Below are 18,516 nucleotides of genomic sequence, written 5' to 3' on the forward strand. Positions count from 1 at the left end.
CCCTTTGTATTTCAACCTATACTTGGTTCAAGATATGTTAACTTTACCCATCTTGACCCATACCCTTCCAAAACCAAATAGAAACCGAGAAATCGAAACCGAACAAAAACTGAAAACATTGAAACCGAATAGATACCGAAAAGAAAAAAAAAGCAAAGCTGAATTAAAAAAAAAAACGAATTTGAACCGAGACAAAACCGAGTTTTTTATTTTTTATTTTTTTTAATGAACGAGGACAACAGGGGAAACATTTTAGTTATTTTACTTTTGCGTTTTTAATTTATATTTTGAGTTATTATTTTTTTATTAACTTTTTTGAATATTTTTTTTGTGGGGTTTTTAAACCCTTTCTTTGTATTTAACCTTTACTTGGGTTAAGATAAATTAACTTTATCCATCTTAACCCTTAACCATCATAATCATCTATTTTAAAAATTCATCATGACCCAAATCTATTCTAACCCATCACTTAAATCCAACCCAACCCATTCATATTGCCACCTCTAGTTACGGTACCATGATGTACGCAACTGAAACCAACTGAATATGCGTCGACTTACCGCCTCAACACCATGGACTGACAATGCTTGGGGTTTACCGAACCATTGACGTTAACACTAGTTTTTTTCCCTTGTCGGTATGACCCGGACGTTTTGGTGGTGTAGGTATATATGCTACGTTCTAAAAAAAATATGATATGCAATTTGAAAATAATGTAAAGTGTATATACTAAATAACATTCCTAGCGTAAATAAATTCGATGGGCCGGACCGTAGGTAACAAAAACTTATTTAGACGTGGGGTTGGAAACCTATATATATATCCCTATCCCTATAAATACTAAAGAAGAAAACTTAAAGAAGCCATTAATCGTATTTTGATCGACAAATCGAAGTCGGCGGCTTGAGGTATGATTTTTATTTTAAACTTCGTATAATTAATTACAACTGAATGTTTATTATTTATTTTTAATCATTATCTTCCGTTATGATTAAACAGTTTTATGTTTCTTGTTAAATCTGTAAACAGTGTTTGTTTTAACGAATTAAAGATCTTGGATGGAGCAGAGACAGGATTGTTGTTTGCTTGATCTGTCTCTAAAGTATCCTTGGTTTGTTACTGAGAACCTGGAAGCCAAAGATGACAAAGGAGACCAAATTTTCTATCCCATGCACGACCCGCTATCTCAATATCAGTTTCGAATCCCTGGGGGACGTATCCAAGGTTGTTTTCATGGCTGGGTGATTCTCTCAAACAACCTCACGTGGTCTATCTGGAACCCCTTGACCAGTAACGTCATACGTCTCCCTCCCTTGATTTTGAAAGATGTCGATTCTGACTCTATCGGAGAATGTTGTTTGTCGTGTTCTCCTGGTGACCCTAGATCACTTCTCCTGTTAACTATGCATGAAAAACCTACCATTGTTTTTTGTAGACTGGACGGTAAGTTATGATGGACTGAAATGTCATATGCTAGACAAATGATCGACATGGAGTTGTGGAATGGTCTATTGTATTGTCTAACTTGTTGCAATGGTACAGTATATGCCTTGATTACTGAGTACGATTTTGTAATGCATGTTGATGTTGATGTGGTTAAGGATGAAGAAGTTGTGATAAATCTATTGCCATTTGTGGAACTACCATATCCTTTCAACTGCTGTTCTTCCTTGGAATCTTTTCTAAAAGGAAGTTGTGTGGATCAATTGTTCTACATTTTAATTGGTTTTGATGAATTAACACTTGGTAGTGTGCATCTATATAAACTGGACATGACTAGTTTGAAATGGGAAGAATTACAAGACCTCAAAGATGCTATCTTCTTCTTGGATCTTGCTCATGATGAGAGCTCGGCATATTACTGCTCTGAAATTGCATCCGAGTTAGGGGGTTATATACACATTCTTGGCCAAAATGACAAAGCAATGCATTCCCTAAACTTTGAAGATAAGATCGTTTCCGTATCTTCTATGCCTTCTTGTCTAATGTCATCAAGCAGCCGCTTGTTATTATGGGAAAGCACCAGGTATTTTCTTTTCTTCTCTGTATTTTTATATATTGTACACGGAGAGAACGTAACTCTTAGGAATCGTTTGGTGTGTAGGTTACCACTTGACCATAGAGATATCAAGTGTACGACTGATTTTAAACCAGTAGAGGGCGATGGAGATATCATCATGCTTGATATTAATAGCACGAAGAATGACGAGAACAATGAATCACATCTTCTGAATATTCCATTTAATGTTTTGGAGATGATTGCAGAGCTTTGTGATGGTGTTGAATACCTCCACTTCCGTGCTACGTGCAAGACATGCCAATTAGGAGCACCTATTATAAAATGGAGTAAAGAAACAGCATTAGGCAGATTGCAGACACCATGGCTTGTGGTGGTAAACCATCATCAAGGCCTTATCACTTTTACAGACCCGATGCTTGGTGACAATTACTTTGTAAATACACCACGAGTACTAAAGGGTGACATGCGAATAGTCTCTTCCAGGTTTGGTTGGTTGCTGATGATGATAAATGAAATTCGAAGCTCCCGGTTGGTTTTCTTTAATCCCTTCACACGTGATATCCGTGAACTTCCAGTAATGTATTTAAGCATGTTTTGTTTCTCATCACCTCCTACTTCCCCCAATTGTATGGTTGTTGGATTTAATGAATGTTTGAAGAATGTTTACATCCTCTTTGTAGCTGGAGAACCATATTAACGTAAGCTATTTGTTGGTGCAAATCCGCATTATCTTCGTCTTCCAACATTTCATGGCTCGGATCTTTATGCCATGTGTAAAGATGGGGGACTTCTTATTATTAGAGAAATAAAGGACGTGCAATTAGAGCATTCTTGGGTGCGAGTTACAACCAAAGCCCCAACAAGTTTGGGGAAGACCTTACAATATTTTCTAGTGAAAGGGGATGAACATTTTTTACTAGTCAAAATGGGCGAATTTGGAGAAGACATTCAAGTATTCAAGTTGAATTCTACTACCAAAAATTGGGAGGAAATAGATGGCTTAGGAAAACATGTGATTTATATTTGTGATACAACATGCATTTACGTTGAAGCCAAAACACAAGAAATGGAGAACAAGATTTATTTTCCACGACGGCGCTTAGAGAACCAAAAGATGGTGTTTTATTCACTTGAAACATGCACGTATCACACATCCGATGGCAAAAGCATGGAACAAAATTTTTTTGGAACTCAACACCATACATATACTCGTACTTGGATTCAACCAAGTTGGTCCTAGCTAGCAGTGGCGGATCCATGAATTTTTTTTAGGTGGTTCCCTCTTAATTTATAAGGTGGTTCCTACGCGCCTTCTATATATCCGTACACTATTATTTCGAAACTCGGGTGGTTCCGGGGAACCACCCGTTTGTATGCTGGATCCGCCCATGCTAGCTAGCTAGCTAACTTTATTCATCCCTCATTAATTCAGTATGATGTTTTACTCATAGTTGCACTTATTCATTTATTTATTACACTATATGTTTATATAGTTTGTTTAGTACACTATATGTTTGAACTATCAAGTTGGGTTTATTGTTCGGGTTGGGTCTGGTTGTACGGTTTTTGGGCTTAGATATAATTGAAAAAAAAACGTTCAAGTTGTTTTCCAAACTAACAATGTTCGTTTTTAGGGTTTAGATATAATAATAAAAAAATGTTTGGGTTGTTCGGTTTCGGGCTTACATATGATTGAATAAAAAAAATGTTCGGTTTTTTTCGGTGGTCAAAAGTAAGACAATAAATGTTTGGGTTATTTATTTACGGGTTTGAGTCATGTTTGCCTTTGTATGGGAGAGTTTGCGTCGGTTTGTTTGTTTTTTGTTTGCGTTAGTTCGGGTCGTGTTCGGTTTTTGTTTGGGTTGGTTCACGTTGGTTTGTTTGATTTTTGTTTGCGTTAGTTCGGGTCGGGTTTTGGTTTGTTTGGGTTCTTATATTTGAGGTTGTGGTTTTCGGATTATTTTAGGTTGTTTTGGTTATTCTAACTTGTATTTATTATTTTTTTAAATTTGGCAAAACTCGACGGTGCCACACTAACCTAGCTTGATTTGATTATGAGATTAATTACTAAACTATTTGATGGATTGTTTCTAACGGCCCAATGATTCTCATACATAATAATCTTGGATTTATGTATTTTGATATTGTTGTTAGTGAATTTAAATCTGTAATTTTGTGTATTGGTATAAAATTTGAATTTTTGCTGCTGAATATTTGTATTTTAATGTTGCTCGATAAGTTGTAATCTTAGTTATAAAACTGAATATTTTTAGGTATTAGGTATAAACATAACGCTCAATATAATGCTCAACAATAACAAAGCTGGCTTGTTTGCTAAAAATCGTTTCCAAGAAAACAAAAAAAACAATGCAAACATAATTTGATAATCGCTTCATAAGTAAACTGCTGTTAATCACAACTCTCAATTGATTAACAGTGATACCATCTAAAGCGGTTCAAACCGCTTTTAACTTAGCAAATAGCCGCTGTTTAAGATCCTTATTTGTAGTAGTGTACATATATGGTTAAGGTGAATTTCAGGTTCGATGAGGAATTTATCTATGAAGACTTGAGAGTAGAAATGCTCGTTATTCGAATCAAATTCTTATTTGAATTCAAATTCAAGTTAGAATCAAATTCAAATTTAAATAACTTAAACAATTCCACTTAAAGAACCCGAATTCACATAATATATAACTTTTTATATAATACATGAGCATTCGGGTTTTATCTAAGACCTTGCAGGTAGACTCCCAGCATTCGAATACACCACTACATTGACGTGTTTGCTACTCTGATACAACTCTGTTCACAAATCACAACTTTTTCCGAGCTCTGTTTATTAAATGACGATAAATCGATATTTATAACGTAAACTAAATCAAATGACATATTCTAACTCTGATAAAGAAAAATATAGTAAAGCTTAAATATTAGAGTAAATTGCAATGTAATGTTTGTACACTCTCGTAGCTTTCATTCATTTTATTTTTTTTACTCGTGTACATCGTGGTTTCGTTTTTTTTTGTTATTTCAGTCTAACTAACACTGTCAAGACTAATATGCCTTTACTAACACAAATAAAATAGAGTAAACTATCTCCATATATATGTTATGCTTAATAAGTTAGCTTATGATATATTTAAGATTATCTCCGTTCGTAGGGGCTAAAAACACAAACAAACATGCCCAATCAATTGTGATATCAGATTTCCATTAAATCCTTCAAAAACACTCATTTTCTTCACATTAGGTACAAGACAATAATGCCACTGACTTAACTTTAAAGACGGATTTAACGATTTGACCGAAACTGACAACAATGATAAACTTGATGAATCCAACCGCAAAAAAGAATTTTTGGAAACCTTTTTCTTTTTGAATGACCAATCAAGAAATTTATTAATAATAAAAGCCCAGACTAACAAGCAACTAGTCCATAAAATCCAAACAATCACCACTATAAAACCAAGGCTTAAATTCCTTGATCTATTCCAAACCCATAAAAAGCCTAACAGCATTCTCATCCAACCCCTCATTTTATGTGAGGGATGTTTTTATAATTTAGAGAGTGATTTTGAGTGTTGTGAGTGAAGAGTTTTTATATTTTAGAAAAAACAGTGATTTTTCTGTATATTTGAAAAATTACTGTTCACCCCCTATAATTTTTTAATATTTTTGAAAGTGGCTGTGAGTGAGAGAAAGAGAAGAATTAATGATAGATGTGTAAAAAGTATTATTTAATTGAAATGGAGAGAGAAAATATAGTAAGTTTTAGTGTAATTTTTGGTTTAGAGATAGGGGGTTGGATGAGAATGCTCTGACGCCTTTATTTCACTACTAATAACACCATTGAGATTGAACGTTTTTAACTTAGAGAGTGTTTGGGATTCCATGTTTTTATCTTTTGAAAAGTTAAAAAAAAAAGGTATTTAAGATTAATTATTATATGAAAGAATAAGTTGATAAGTTACAAACTTATAACCTATTGCTACAAGTGATTCATGAGCAGGTAAAATTAGGGATGGGTAAAAATCGGAATGGTACCGATACCGATTCGGTACCGACATACCAAGGTTTTGAGTTTTTGGGACCGGTATGGTACCGATATTTCCTGAATTTTACCTTAAATACCAGTACCGGTACGTACTGAACCAAACATTTCGATATAAAAAATTTGCGATTTTTGTGATTGGTACCTTTACTATCGCCTTCACGAACATCATAAATACGTACACACATAATATAATAATCAAAAACCCTAGCCGAGAGGGTTTTACAAAGCCCCAATCGGCCTTCGGATTGTTGATTACAGATTCTCTACTTCTTCTTCTTCGTCTTCGATTGTTGATTGCTTCTGCGTCTTATCCATCAGTTTTGTTCATCGACATCGAGCCCAGCTTAAACTCTAGTTTAATTTAGGGTTCCTCTGCTCTATCCAGGTACCCTATCGGTTTATTGCCTTTTCTGTTCAATTCGGGTTTTAATTTAATTTTAACTATTGTAACCAAGTTAATCCAATTCACTCAATACTATGTAAACAAGTTGTTTTTGTTGCATTTGACTATAGGTGTGTTCCAACAATGACTGCTGATGGAAGCAAACAGCTCAAATGCCACGTCATACCGCCCGGTGAGGTTCTCGTGCAGAAGTTTACCGAATCACGAGCGCCTGAACTCGATTCACTCTACTCGACTGTTGCTAGCCGGTTGAACAACGATTTTAGGTCTCAGAGAAATAAGAGGAGGAGAACTACGGGTTTTGATAATCGGGCTTTGAAAACTAGATTTAGAAATAATAATAATAATAAAAAGCGAAAAGTGGGAATTCTGAACCAAACGGAAAGTGATGAAATTTTGGAGAAAAATGTTAAATAAGGCTCCGCCTCGGCACATTAGGCGCAAAAAGGAGCTTAACAAGAATCTTGAAAGTGGATTCTGCGTGTCGGGTGATGGGACGAAGAGGCTTCGAACGCATGTTTGGCATGCAAAACGGTTCACTATGATTAAACGGTGGGGGTTTCACCTTCCTCTTGGTTTGCATGGCAGGTAATGATAATATTATTTGGTCAACATGCTAATTGTGAATAAATGTTAATTGCATTCATGTAAAGAAGATGTGACAATATGGGTGGGTCGGGTTGGCTTATAAATGTACTGAATGAAGCAGGTTCATGTTTGTTTGATAAATTGAAGTGAACAAATGATTGAACATGAACAGTTAAATGAACAGGGGTTTCTTGTTTGTGTTCGTTTTGAAAGAAAATGAATGTGTTCATGTTTGTTTGTTAATAGTATAAACGAATGGTTCACGAACGTAAATGAAAATCTTAAACAAACGTGCCTGTAATGTGCCTATAAGTTTTAATGCATATATTAGCGAGCATAAATGAATGTAAATGAGCGGACATAAGTGAAACTAAATGACCCAACATGAGGAGAACGTTCACGAACATAAATGAATGAACAAGACATGTGTTCATTTTCTCGTTTAACTAAATGAACAAAAACTCTTGTCCATGTTCTTTCATTTATTAAATATACGAACACACATGAACTTCCTGTTGAACGGTTCATTGAATGTTTGGTTCGTTTACAGTTTACAGGCCTAGACACCTAGTTGAAACGAATCAGTTTAGGTTGACCCGTCAGTGTGCTGAATACTTGATTGAATATAATCACAAAAAGTATAATATTTCGATAATAATCTTGTTTTTTTTAAATAAGTCATTAGGAAGTTTTATGCATTAAAATTACACTTTGGGTGACTTCCGACCCGTCTGTCACCTGACACATTCCCTTTTAGCTAATATTGCATATTTACCTTGTTTGACCCGTTAGAGATAAAATATAACCAAATTGGCCCGTTTATAACTTATATTTTGTTTAATGTAGTGGTAAAGGCTCAAGAGCACTTCTAAAATGGTTAAAAAACGGAACTGTTGTTCATGATGCAAGTTATCACAATGCGGTTCAACTGCAAGGTTCACAGGTCATGTTTTTTTCTTATTTATTTTTCTTGAGTGTGAAGCCTCACATAGTTATATGTATATTTGATTATTTTCCATATAATTTTAGCTTTGATTGTTGTTTTGCCTTCTTTCAGGATTCCTTGTTGTCGATTTTAAGGACCGTAATGTCACCCTTTTCTTCATCAGATACTGAAAATGTACTTTCTGGTGGTGTTTATTATTCTTCAATGGTGGGTGGTTGTATGCATATACATGTATATTCATACAAGGTCAATCTGTCTGTTTACTATTTCGTAGTCTTTTGTTAAGCTATGTTTCACTTTTGCAGCTTCGTCATGATGATGCAAACAATTCACACACAATTGCACCGGTTATTTATATGTGGAGACCGATTCAGCAGTCCACGGATGCTGAGTCAGCATGTGGTCAAACCAGTGAGTCAAGACAGTTATGGATATGGATACATGCTGCTGCATTAACCGAAGGCTACAATGCTCTGAAAAGTGTTTGTGAGAGTCAGGGTAAGGTAGAATTTGAGAATTTCAGTTTGTTAATTACAGTTAAAAGCTAATTGCATAAGGGGAAAGTTAACGTACAAACTAAAAAACTGTACTAAACATGGGAATCAAATAGTGTAATTATATATACAGGTAGTGTAATTATGTAAAGTAGTTGTTTTGTATGCAGTGTTTTGTATGTACTGTAATTACACTACCCGGATGTATATATAATTACACTATTTGATTCGCAGCACATTAATTTTATTTGTATTTGATCCAAACCCGTTACATAATGATCCATGTGGTTTTCTATTTAATAAGTGGTTAATAGTAAATTCTGCCCACAAACAGTTGCAAAAGTAAATTTTAAATAAGAGTTAGTTATACAAATAGTGTTAACACCCCAAACATGTTAAAACAGTACAGCGTAAAGACTATTTATGTAATTAGTTAAAAGGGCACATCTGTCACTTTTCTTAAATTTTATAGAGTTTTTAACAAAAGTTAAGTGTTAGACCTTTATATATGTTACAAGTTGAAAACCGTATACATACAAACTTGTTATCTTTTAAAGTTAGCCCCCAAAGGCCCAAACAGTAGTTAACTCTTATAGTTGTATCATTAAACTTTTTTGTATAGAGTTTCTTTTCTGTATATAAATTGTAATCTCTTCAGTTAAATCAATTCCATTTACACAGGTCAGATGTATTTCACTTGAAGGGCAATTTGGAACTTTGGAAGTAATAGGTTCAAAAGCATCTCAGCTTCTTCAAAAAATATTACATCCAGTTAACAGGTTCATCATCCTATATTCTAATGTTTTTATCTAGTATTCATTATTTAATTGTGATAGTTTCTTAACGTTGTTGATGATCATGCAGCACGTCTGAGAAATCTTCTTTTTTGAAGAAGTGTTCATCAGTTGGAGTTGTTGATGAACACGCCCCTTGTTCTGAAATAGTTCCTCTTATAGTTAATGATCCTCGTTTGGCTAACGAAAACAAGGAGTTTGACCCGAGTTATACAGATTTGTGGGATGCTGAAACAGGGTTGTACTGTCCAGTAGAAGAAAGCGTTCTTTGTATGGAAAAACATCATCAACGTCTTGTGTCGTTTTGTTTAACCGACACCCATTCGGTTGACATTAATGCTTCAACCGGGATACATTCTTCAAGAGTTTGCCCTATTATTCTTTTAAGAAGGAATAACATAATGGATTCAGTTACAAGGTTTATGAATTAACAGAATATTGATGCTCGCCACCTAATTTAAATATGCAACATCCATTTCTGACAGCTGCATTGTTTAATAACGATACAGGTGGACTATTATACTTCCTTTGAGTTGGGTCAAAGCTTTTTGGGTTCCTCTTGTCTCGATTGGTGCTTGGGCTATCGGTTTGAGAGAGCGGTCTTGGGTTGCTTGTGAAGTAAGTTACATTCATTTCCTTCTTCACATTAGAGGGTTAAGTTTGTTTTTTAGAATTCTTTTACCCCAGTTGACCCGTTAAGTTCAAAGTATAACCCGAGTGGACCCTCTAAGTACAAAGTATAACCCAGGTTGACCCGTTAAGTTCAAAGTATAACCCGAATTAACTCGTTAAGTACAAAGCATTTATCGAGTTAACTTGTTAAATACAACTACAACCCGAGTTGACTTGTTTAAATACAAAGCATAACCCGAGTTGACTCGTGAAATACAAAGTATAACTGCGTTGACTCGTCAAATACAAAGTATAACCGAGTTGACTCATTAAATACAAAAGTATAACTCGAGTTGACCCATTAAAGACAACGTATAATAACCCGAGTTGAACCGGTAACAAACAAACATGTCAAAGTTGTGACCTCTACTCGGTACTTCTAATTTTAAACAGTTTACACCTTTTAAAACTTGTACATTTGCAGGCGGGGATACCAAACTTTCCATCTGAGTATCCCGAATGTGATTCCTACTCTTCTTTAATGGAAGCTGAGGTGGCAGCCATGGACAAAGAAGCAGCTCTTCATCCCGCTTCTGTAAAAACGTTTAGCGTTCCCGTTCCACCTCCATGGAAGTGTGTTCGTCTTGCTTTCAAAACCAGTCAAATCTGTTCTAGTGAACTAGATGCAGTTGGTGAGCTGGCACCATCAAACAATGATATTGTTTTCGCCAGGTCATCAAGAATGTTGTGTGATTTCTTGAATACTATAAACGGTGATCGTTTGCCTCTTTTCCCACATTTTTCTGATAAGAACACGTGCTTATCGAAAATCATGAAGGATGAGAAAATACTTGATCGTGACCTGAATATAGATAGTTTTCTTCGAAACCGATGTAGAAAGGTGTGTTTTGTTAGAGTTATTCTTCGCACGTTTAAAGAAGGTACTATTGAGGATGGAGCTGTTATTTGTGCGCCCCATTTGGATGATATTACACTTTGGATTTCGGGGTAAGTTTTTAACTTGTTTATGTTAATGTTTGTTTTATCACCACTGTCATTACAAAAACCATTTTATATTAATAGGTCTAATTTATGTTATTAAAACGATTTATGATGTTTTGTAAATTTATGTTAATAAAACTTTGTTAGGCTACATATGCTATTTGTCATTTCATATTTGAGTGTAATGTCTCTTTTGCCCCTAACGAGATGATATACGGTGAATTAATGCAGTTCAAACGACAAGTGCGAACTGCAAGTACTGCAGTCATCAATATCAACTTACTTTGTGAAACAAGATTCTGGTAAATGGAATGTCAAGTGCCTGAAGATCCTGCGGCCGTGGAATCTGATAGGTGGCCAATTGGATTTGTCACTTCCAAAATTGTTCATGGAAGGTTAGTATAATTATGTCAACTCTTTGTACCATATATATATTACGCATATGACTTATTTGGTCAAACATACATTACTGATTACATATCTTTTTAACACAACTGATTATGTATCTTAAAACACTAAATATGGAAGATGGTTGCTGTTTTATTGATTTCATCGGCTCTAATTATGACTGAAGTTGACTTCTGTTGACTTGCAGCCACAAGCCATCCGCAGGGGGTCTCTGTGATGCAGTGTTGCTTGGCTGTCTTAGACACGAGCAGTGGAGTTCGGTGCCTTTGAAGCAAAGGAAGAAGGAAATATACGTTCTAACAAGAAATTTAAGATCAACGGCTTATCGACTTGCACTCGCCACAATTGTTCTTGAACACCAGCAAGAAGATTTTGATTACATTTGAAATTAGAGTCGGGGTTTTTTCAAGTTTTTTATAAATTTGATACGGTTATTTTTTTTCTTTTTCGCTTTTTCCTAGTTTAAGCAAAATTGGCCTATATTGTGGTCGTGAGTCATGACTGAGCCGGCCAAAACTGGTTTGGTTTGATAAGTTAAAAAGTTTTAAGCTATTTTTTGTTTGGTTTAATGTAAACTGTTATGTTTGAAACAGAATTTTTTAAAAATAAAACACTCTTTTCATATTGTAAGTTTTTGAGTGCCCGTGCCATACTAATATCGATGGCAAACTGAACAGATTCTACTGAACAACATCGTTACCGGTATCGATATTAAATCCAATTCAATTTTAACCACCCATGTTATAAAATTTTTATTTTTTGTAAAAACATATAAAGCAATTAATAAAAACAACAAAGTTAAAAAAAACAAAAAAAATAAAGTTTTAAGCTATTTTTTGTTTGGTTTAATGTAAACTGTTATGTTTGAAACAGAATTTTTTTAAAAACAAAACACTCTTTTCATATTGTAAGTTTTTGAGTGCCCGTGCCATACGGCCCATACTAATATCGATGGCAAACTGAACAGATTCTACTGAACAACATCGTTACCGGTATCGATATTAAATCCAATTCAATTTTAACCACCCATGTTATAAAATTTTTATTTTTTGTAAAAACATATAAAGCAATTAATAAAAACAACAAAGTTAAAAAAAATTAATAATGTAAAACTTATGTTTTAATTTGGTTTTCTAAAACAAAATAATTAAAATTTTTAAAACAGCCTTCAAATACATTTTTTTTGAAGTATTTTGCAAAAACTGGGACGAAATATAAGATTGTAAATTTTGTTATTGTTTAATTCATTTTTCTATTATCTTAACCTTGTTAGGAAAGCCCAGTGGGACAAAACTATAGCTAAGGGAAAAAGAGTGCAGCGCGTATTGTCTCCTCCTGATTTACATATTCGTTAAAATGGTAAATATCGATCTTATATGAAAGCTTCAAAACTTTTGTACTCAATCATTTGTGTTTTCGTCTCTTGACATGCGAATTGTTAAGGAGAACAATGTTGCATGATCTTCATGTGATAACTTCTATTGTGCCATCTCGAATACCATTGTATTAATATCCTGTTGCGTTTCTGTGCATAACAAGACTAACAAACTTGTTTTGATGGGTTAGTAAAATACAAACGCATATCTTTCATACCTGAAATATATGTTTTAACCCATTCCGATGTCTACTAGTTAGACACATGATGATAAATATAAATAAAAGAAAATAATAATTTATATTATTACATATAAAAGATTTAAGGAGGACAAAATGGTAATTTGGAAAATTTAACATTTATTTCCTTTAATCGCCGGCGTCATTACATCTCCGTGTCTGTAACCACCGACCATACGATTAAACCCGGTCTTCAATTATCCCCATTCTACAATAAACCCTATCTTCAATTGCATTAACACCTAATTAAAGGGCCACCAGAGTCAATTGCAATCACCATGATTTATCCTACAACAGTCTCATCCACTCTTTCCATTCAGCCTGCTTCATCCGACCTCCACCGCATACCAGGTAACATTTGGGTCTCCTATTATAATTACTTCATCTGCAATTGTGCTCCTGCTGTTCGACAGCCTACAGATTCATACCTCTTTGGGGTGTTGATTTGCTATTGTTACTATTGGGTTCAACAACAGGTTATATTTTTAGGGGATTTATGGGAAAACAAAAGTACCTGCATTTTTAATTTTTAGGGGTTTGGGTTTACTATTGTTTATGTAAGACCTGCTGATATCGTTATCTTGATGTCATTTTTGGGAAAACAAACTACCTGGATTTTAACTTCTGTGTGATGCAACTCATGTGAGGCCTGAAAAAATTGGACGCTCATGACTGTGATTAGCAAAATGTAAATCTGCAATAGGTTTTCAGAATATACAGAACTTGAATAAAAATTAATAACATTTACATATAATAATGATAGGTGCTCTATGTGAATTAATAAGAGGCCATTCTGCTACAAAAAACTGTTGTGATGATTTGTTAGTTGAAGAATACTCACTCATGATCACTCTTGATTGCTTACAACACGTACCTCAATGTGCTAATAAATACCTTCAGTTTGTGGTTTTCATTTTCTGTTTGTGTACGATTAAGATTCCGACTCGGTGAGAGTTTTAGACTCATGACTGTGATTAAATGTAAATCTGCAATAGGTTTTCAGTACATACAGAACTTGAATAAAAATTAATAAGATACATTTGACATTAAAAATCATTGACAAGAAGATGGACAAATAATACAAAATTTAGACAGTGGGCACATGGTATTTGCAAAAGATATAAAAATTGGAACACAAATACAAGAAAAAACTTCAAAAATTGCAATGAGAATGCAAGTTAAAATTTAGAGCCGCTTTGATTTATTTCTTTAAAAGCTTTTAAATATTTCCTCAAAATATAATGGGACACAAGAGTTGTCAACAGAAACTGCAAGAAAAATGTACTAATAATGTTTAGGCTTGGACAACCTATAAGGGGCGGATCTTTGTGTCACACTCTTTTATTATATAAATTTTATTCAGTTCGGTTTCCTATCCATTCGGTTTACTTTTGTCATTTTCTTAGTTTTGGCTATGATGTCTACTGCATTTGGCTTGCTGCACTTAATCTACCTATGCATATCAAAACATGAAATCCTCTCAAACTGGGTTGTTACACATTATTATTGCTAACCGTTTGGATTAGTAAATGTATATTTAACTTTAAGACCTTATGGCTTGCTTAGTGTGTTTTGAACCATTTTCACCTATAATTTAGCCCACATCGGTTAGTTTACGAGCGAAGCCGGGTCTGGTTATCATTTATCATCTTCTTTTTATGTATTGTTTATGATAAAACTGTTTAATTTTTCGAACAGATAATCAGACACTCGATGAAGGAGCACTGAATGCCTTCGTCTCCATTGTTACCGGGCCACCAGGCTCGAACCCAGTTCAGTTGATGCCTAACATTAAACTTCTTGTCTTAATCCTGTGAGGAGACCAAGACCCATTTAAATCTATGGTACATTTTCAATGACACACTATTTTAGCGTCCGAAATAATTAAATCCCCACTTTGCATTACAAGTTTTAATGCACAGTGCACATGTGCAGATACATTTGCACTTTAATAGGGTGAAGGTGTGTGAATAACACCCTTTCCATTAATATTTGTATCTTCTTTGTTGTAGTGATATGCAGAAGGTACCCAAAAAAACGGGGGCGTTGGGTGTTTGCTGGTCTCTTACCACAACTTAACCCGCCAAGGCATGATAGTGTTGAAACAATTAGACGGGCCCTAACTTGGTGTGAATGTGAAGATTGCTAATCGAAAAGGCTCAAGGCTTTGCTGGAATATTTATTTTGGTAATTACATAAATTTATTTTTATTAATACTTTATTGATTCATAACTGAAGTTATAAAACCGGCTAACAAAACCAGAGCACATGATGAAATTGTGAGGAAGTTACGGGAGAGAACATATAGCTCCATATAGTTAAAAATGAACCGGGTAGAGAGCATTTTCTAACGCATATAATCTCATATCACTTTATTTAAAAAGTTAGAATATTTATTAAAAGTTTATATTTGTTTCATCATATTTTTATTCTAAATATATGATGAAGCAAATATAAATTTAGTGCATATTTTGAGTTATGAGGATGTTTTGGATGCACATGGAACAAATTTAGTGCATATTTGTATTTGTTTCATCATATTTGACATAAGACAAATAGAATAAAAATTAATTGCAAAATGTATTTTGTTTCAATCCTTTGATTTTGCCAAAGAACTCTTTTACCCAAACCCGTTTGACCTGTGACCTGAGGTACAGTTTTTTCCACCATTTCTGACTTATGCAGGGGCGAAGGTTAGAAGGGACCGGGGTTGACCCCGGTCACTGCGGTTTTCTCCGTTAATAGAGTAAATTTCACGATTTTTTCCGAAAATTTTTATAGGTATTAAGCGTGATCACTGCCAATTTATTTTTCCAAAAAGCTACCGGTCACCACCGTTTTTCTTTTTAATATAATACCCTATCGTTTGATTTTTTTTATAAAACCTCACCGTTTTTATAAACAAAAGTTATAAAAATTGTAAAAAAACTTGGTTTTCAATAACAATCAAATTTGGAGGGGCTTGTTGTAAACTTTTACATAACATAACTTAAAAAAAAACAAACGGGAATTCTTTCAAACAATCGCCCTACCTGCTGCCTCCCTTCTACCTTGCCTTCTGAGTTCGCCACCGCCCACCGCCCCACCACCTTCCACCGGTTTTTTTTGGAAAAATGCGAAGTGCCACATTACGCCATCAAAACGCCACATTACGCCCATCGTCCGAGTCCGAGTCCGTGCGCGTGTGCGTCGGGTGCGCCATCAAAACGCCATCAGAAAAATGCGATGTGAGCATGCGAAGTGCGCCATCAAAACGCCACATTACGCCCATCGTCCGAGTCCGTGTGCGTGTGCGTCGGGTGCTTCGCACCCTTCGCTAGGACTATAGAGAGTGGTTAGCCACATTAAAACATTTATATGGAATCTTGCTTCCTTATAAAGAGCTTCCATTTCTTTGTTTGTTTCCATGTGGGATGAAAATTCAATTCCTTATCTATACCCATGGGGAATGCTTCCCTTTTCTTCCATCTTTCCATGTGTGATAGAATTTTCTTATTTCCTTAACATAAGAATACTTAATGTTTCTCATTTCATTTTTCCATGACTTATCTTGAGGATATTTTTAATCCCCCAACTTTCAAAGTTGTTAACTTTAGTCCAAAATAAATATGGGCTTTTTCCTAGATGTTACACACTAGCACATGTTTTAAACTTTGAAAGCCTAGCAGGTGAGTGCCTAACATATTTGATCGCATTGCGAATACAATTAATAATATCATCTTGTGCTTTCAGCCCCTCTTGCACAATTAGGTTTATTGTGTGGGCTAGACAACAACATGTATATACTTACCTCTACTAAACAAATTTGGCACCTACGTTTCAGTTCTCTAGCTGCAGCGTCATTACACGAGGCATTATCCATTGTAAATGTCATTACACACTCTATTCCCCATTCATCGAGGCATTCCTCGATGACCGTTGCAATATTCTCACCCTTATGACTATCTATTGGTTTAAAGTTGATTATTATTTTGTGATAAACCCAGTTATCATCAATAAAATGTGCTGTCAAACACATGTAGTTGACACGCTGGTTCGAAGTCCAAGTGTCCGTTGTAAACGACACTGTTTGCTTGTTTTTCACAAAAAATTCTTTTCAACTTTAGTTTTTCATGTAAATAATAGTCAAGAATATCGCGGGTTACTGTCCATCTAGAGGGGATGTTAAAACTTGGACAAAGGGCCTCCATGAATTCCCTAAACCCCTCATGTTCGACAAAAGAAAATGGAAGTTCGTCCACAATGATCATTTTGATCAACAACATCCTGACTTTTACGGGATCAAACTTCCATGTTTTCAAAGTACTCTGACCATTATTACCTTTTTTTTGTAACTATAGTACTTTGATCTATCATAGCATTTGGATTTTTAGGACACCTAGGAATGTGCTTACCTAATGAAGATGTGCCATTATTCTTTGAGTCTGCACACAATACATTGTTACAATAGTTGCATCTTCCTTTCCTAAGCCCATTAATATATATTTCTTCAAAATGGTCCCAAACATAAGAAGAGTTCTTTCTTTTTTTGGCTTGTCGTTTCGCATTTTTTTCCTTTTCATGGATGTTTTCCCATTCTCGGGTTTTTTCCCATTATCGGGCTTGCCTCCGCTTTCAGTCCTTTCACTGTCGTCGCTCGGTATGAGTTGTGGTTCTTGAGAATCCATATCCATCTACAACAAACAACTAAATATTAACAGATTGTATTATGGAGCTCGATGTATAGTGTAACAGATTGTATATATACAGATTGTATATATATATATATATACTAGTAGGAGTGCCCGCGCGTTGCGGCGGGTAAACTCAATATTGAATAAAATTCATATCGGAACATAGATAAGCTAAGAACATGATAACAATACTAATAGGTATATTTTGAATTCTTGAAAAAGGTAGATGTAAACCGCAAACGGCATCATATATTTAAACGAAAAAAGTGAAATCGTGAAATAGTTTTAGTAACTTGTATGTTTGTAGTTATATTAAAAGTAATGTCAAAACGTACAAGCACCACATAACAAAATAAACAAAATTTAAAAAGAAATAAGTAGTGTTTACCAAATACTAAGTTGGTAAAAAAGAGGATTTATTAAAAAAGAGGGTATATTTTTACAAGGAAGTTTCCAACGGATTAAGTAATGTTTACCAAATACTAAGTTGTTTATAATTTATATATAGAATAATAAGTGTTACCCAAATGTATAATAATCAATTAACTATTAAATAACAAAAGGATTTATGCACAAGTTCATTATTTTGGTCGAATTTTGGCCGTCCCAAAAATAACAAGTCCAAATGGTAAAACCAAAGAAATCGCATCCGAAAACAAAAACTGGACAAAAACTCAAAACTAAATTTGTTCGCTTCTCAGTTGGGTTTTAGCCCAAAACCGACTCACGCGCACCCTTAATTTCCATAATCATAGTTAGTACAACACGCATTCATAAGATTCTACATATGATAACATATACACAAGACAAATATAGCATTTACTGTTTGTTTACTTCAAACAAGCAATGAGATTGTATGTACAGTCAATCAACTAACTAATATAGAATAATCACAAATCACGTTT

The 18,516-nt window shown here is 34.6% G+C and overlaps 1 pseudogene across 1 annotated transcript; it reads left to right on the plus strand.

Annotated features, from left to right (window-relative positions):
• The first annotated feature begins 6,597 nt into the window (after positions 1-6,597).
• Positions 6,598-11,710, plus strand: LOC143598322 (ribonucleases P/MRP protein subunit POP1-like; annotated as a pseudogene). Its single transcript, XR_013147095.1, has 10 exons — positions 6,598-7,068; positions 7,915-8,011; positions 8,126-8,221; positions 8,320-8,517; positions 9,190-9,287; positions 9,373-9,720; positions 9,812-9,920; positions 10,399-10,922; positions 11,124-11,311; positions 11,512-11,710. The product of XR_013147095.1 is annotated as a ribonucleases P/MRP protein subunit POP1-like (transcript).
• Positions 11,711-18,516: the final 6,806 nt, after the last annotated feature.

This window comes from Bidens hawaiensis, unplaced genomic scaffold (genome assembly GCF_021521415.1).
Source record: "Bidens hawaiensis isolate Kalapana, Puna unplaced genomic scaffold, B.hawaiensis_p1.1 tig00049939_1, whole genome shotgun sequence".
Lineage (NCBI taxonomy): Eukaryota > Viridiplantae > Streptophyta > Magnoliopsida > Asterales > Asteraceae > Bidens > Bidens hawaiensis.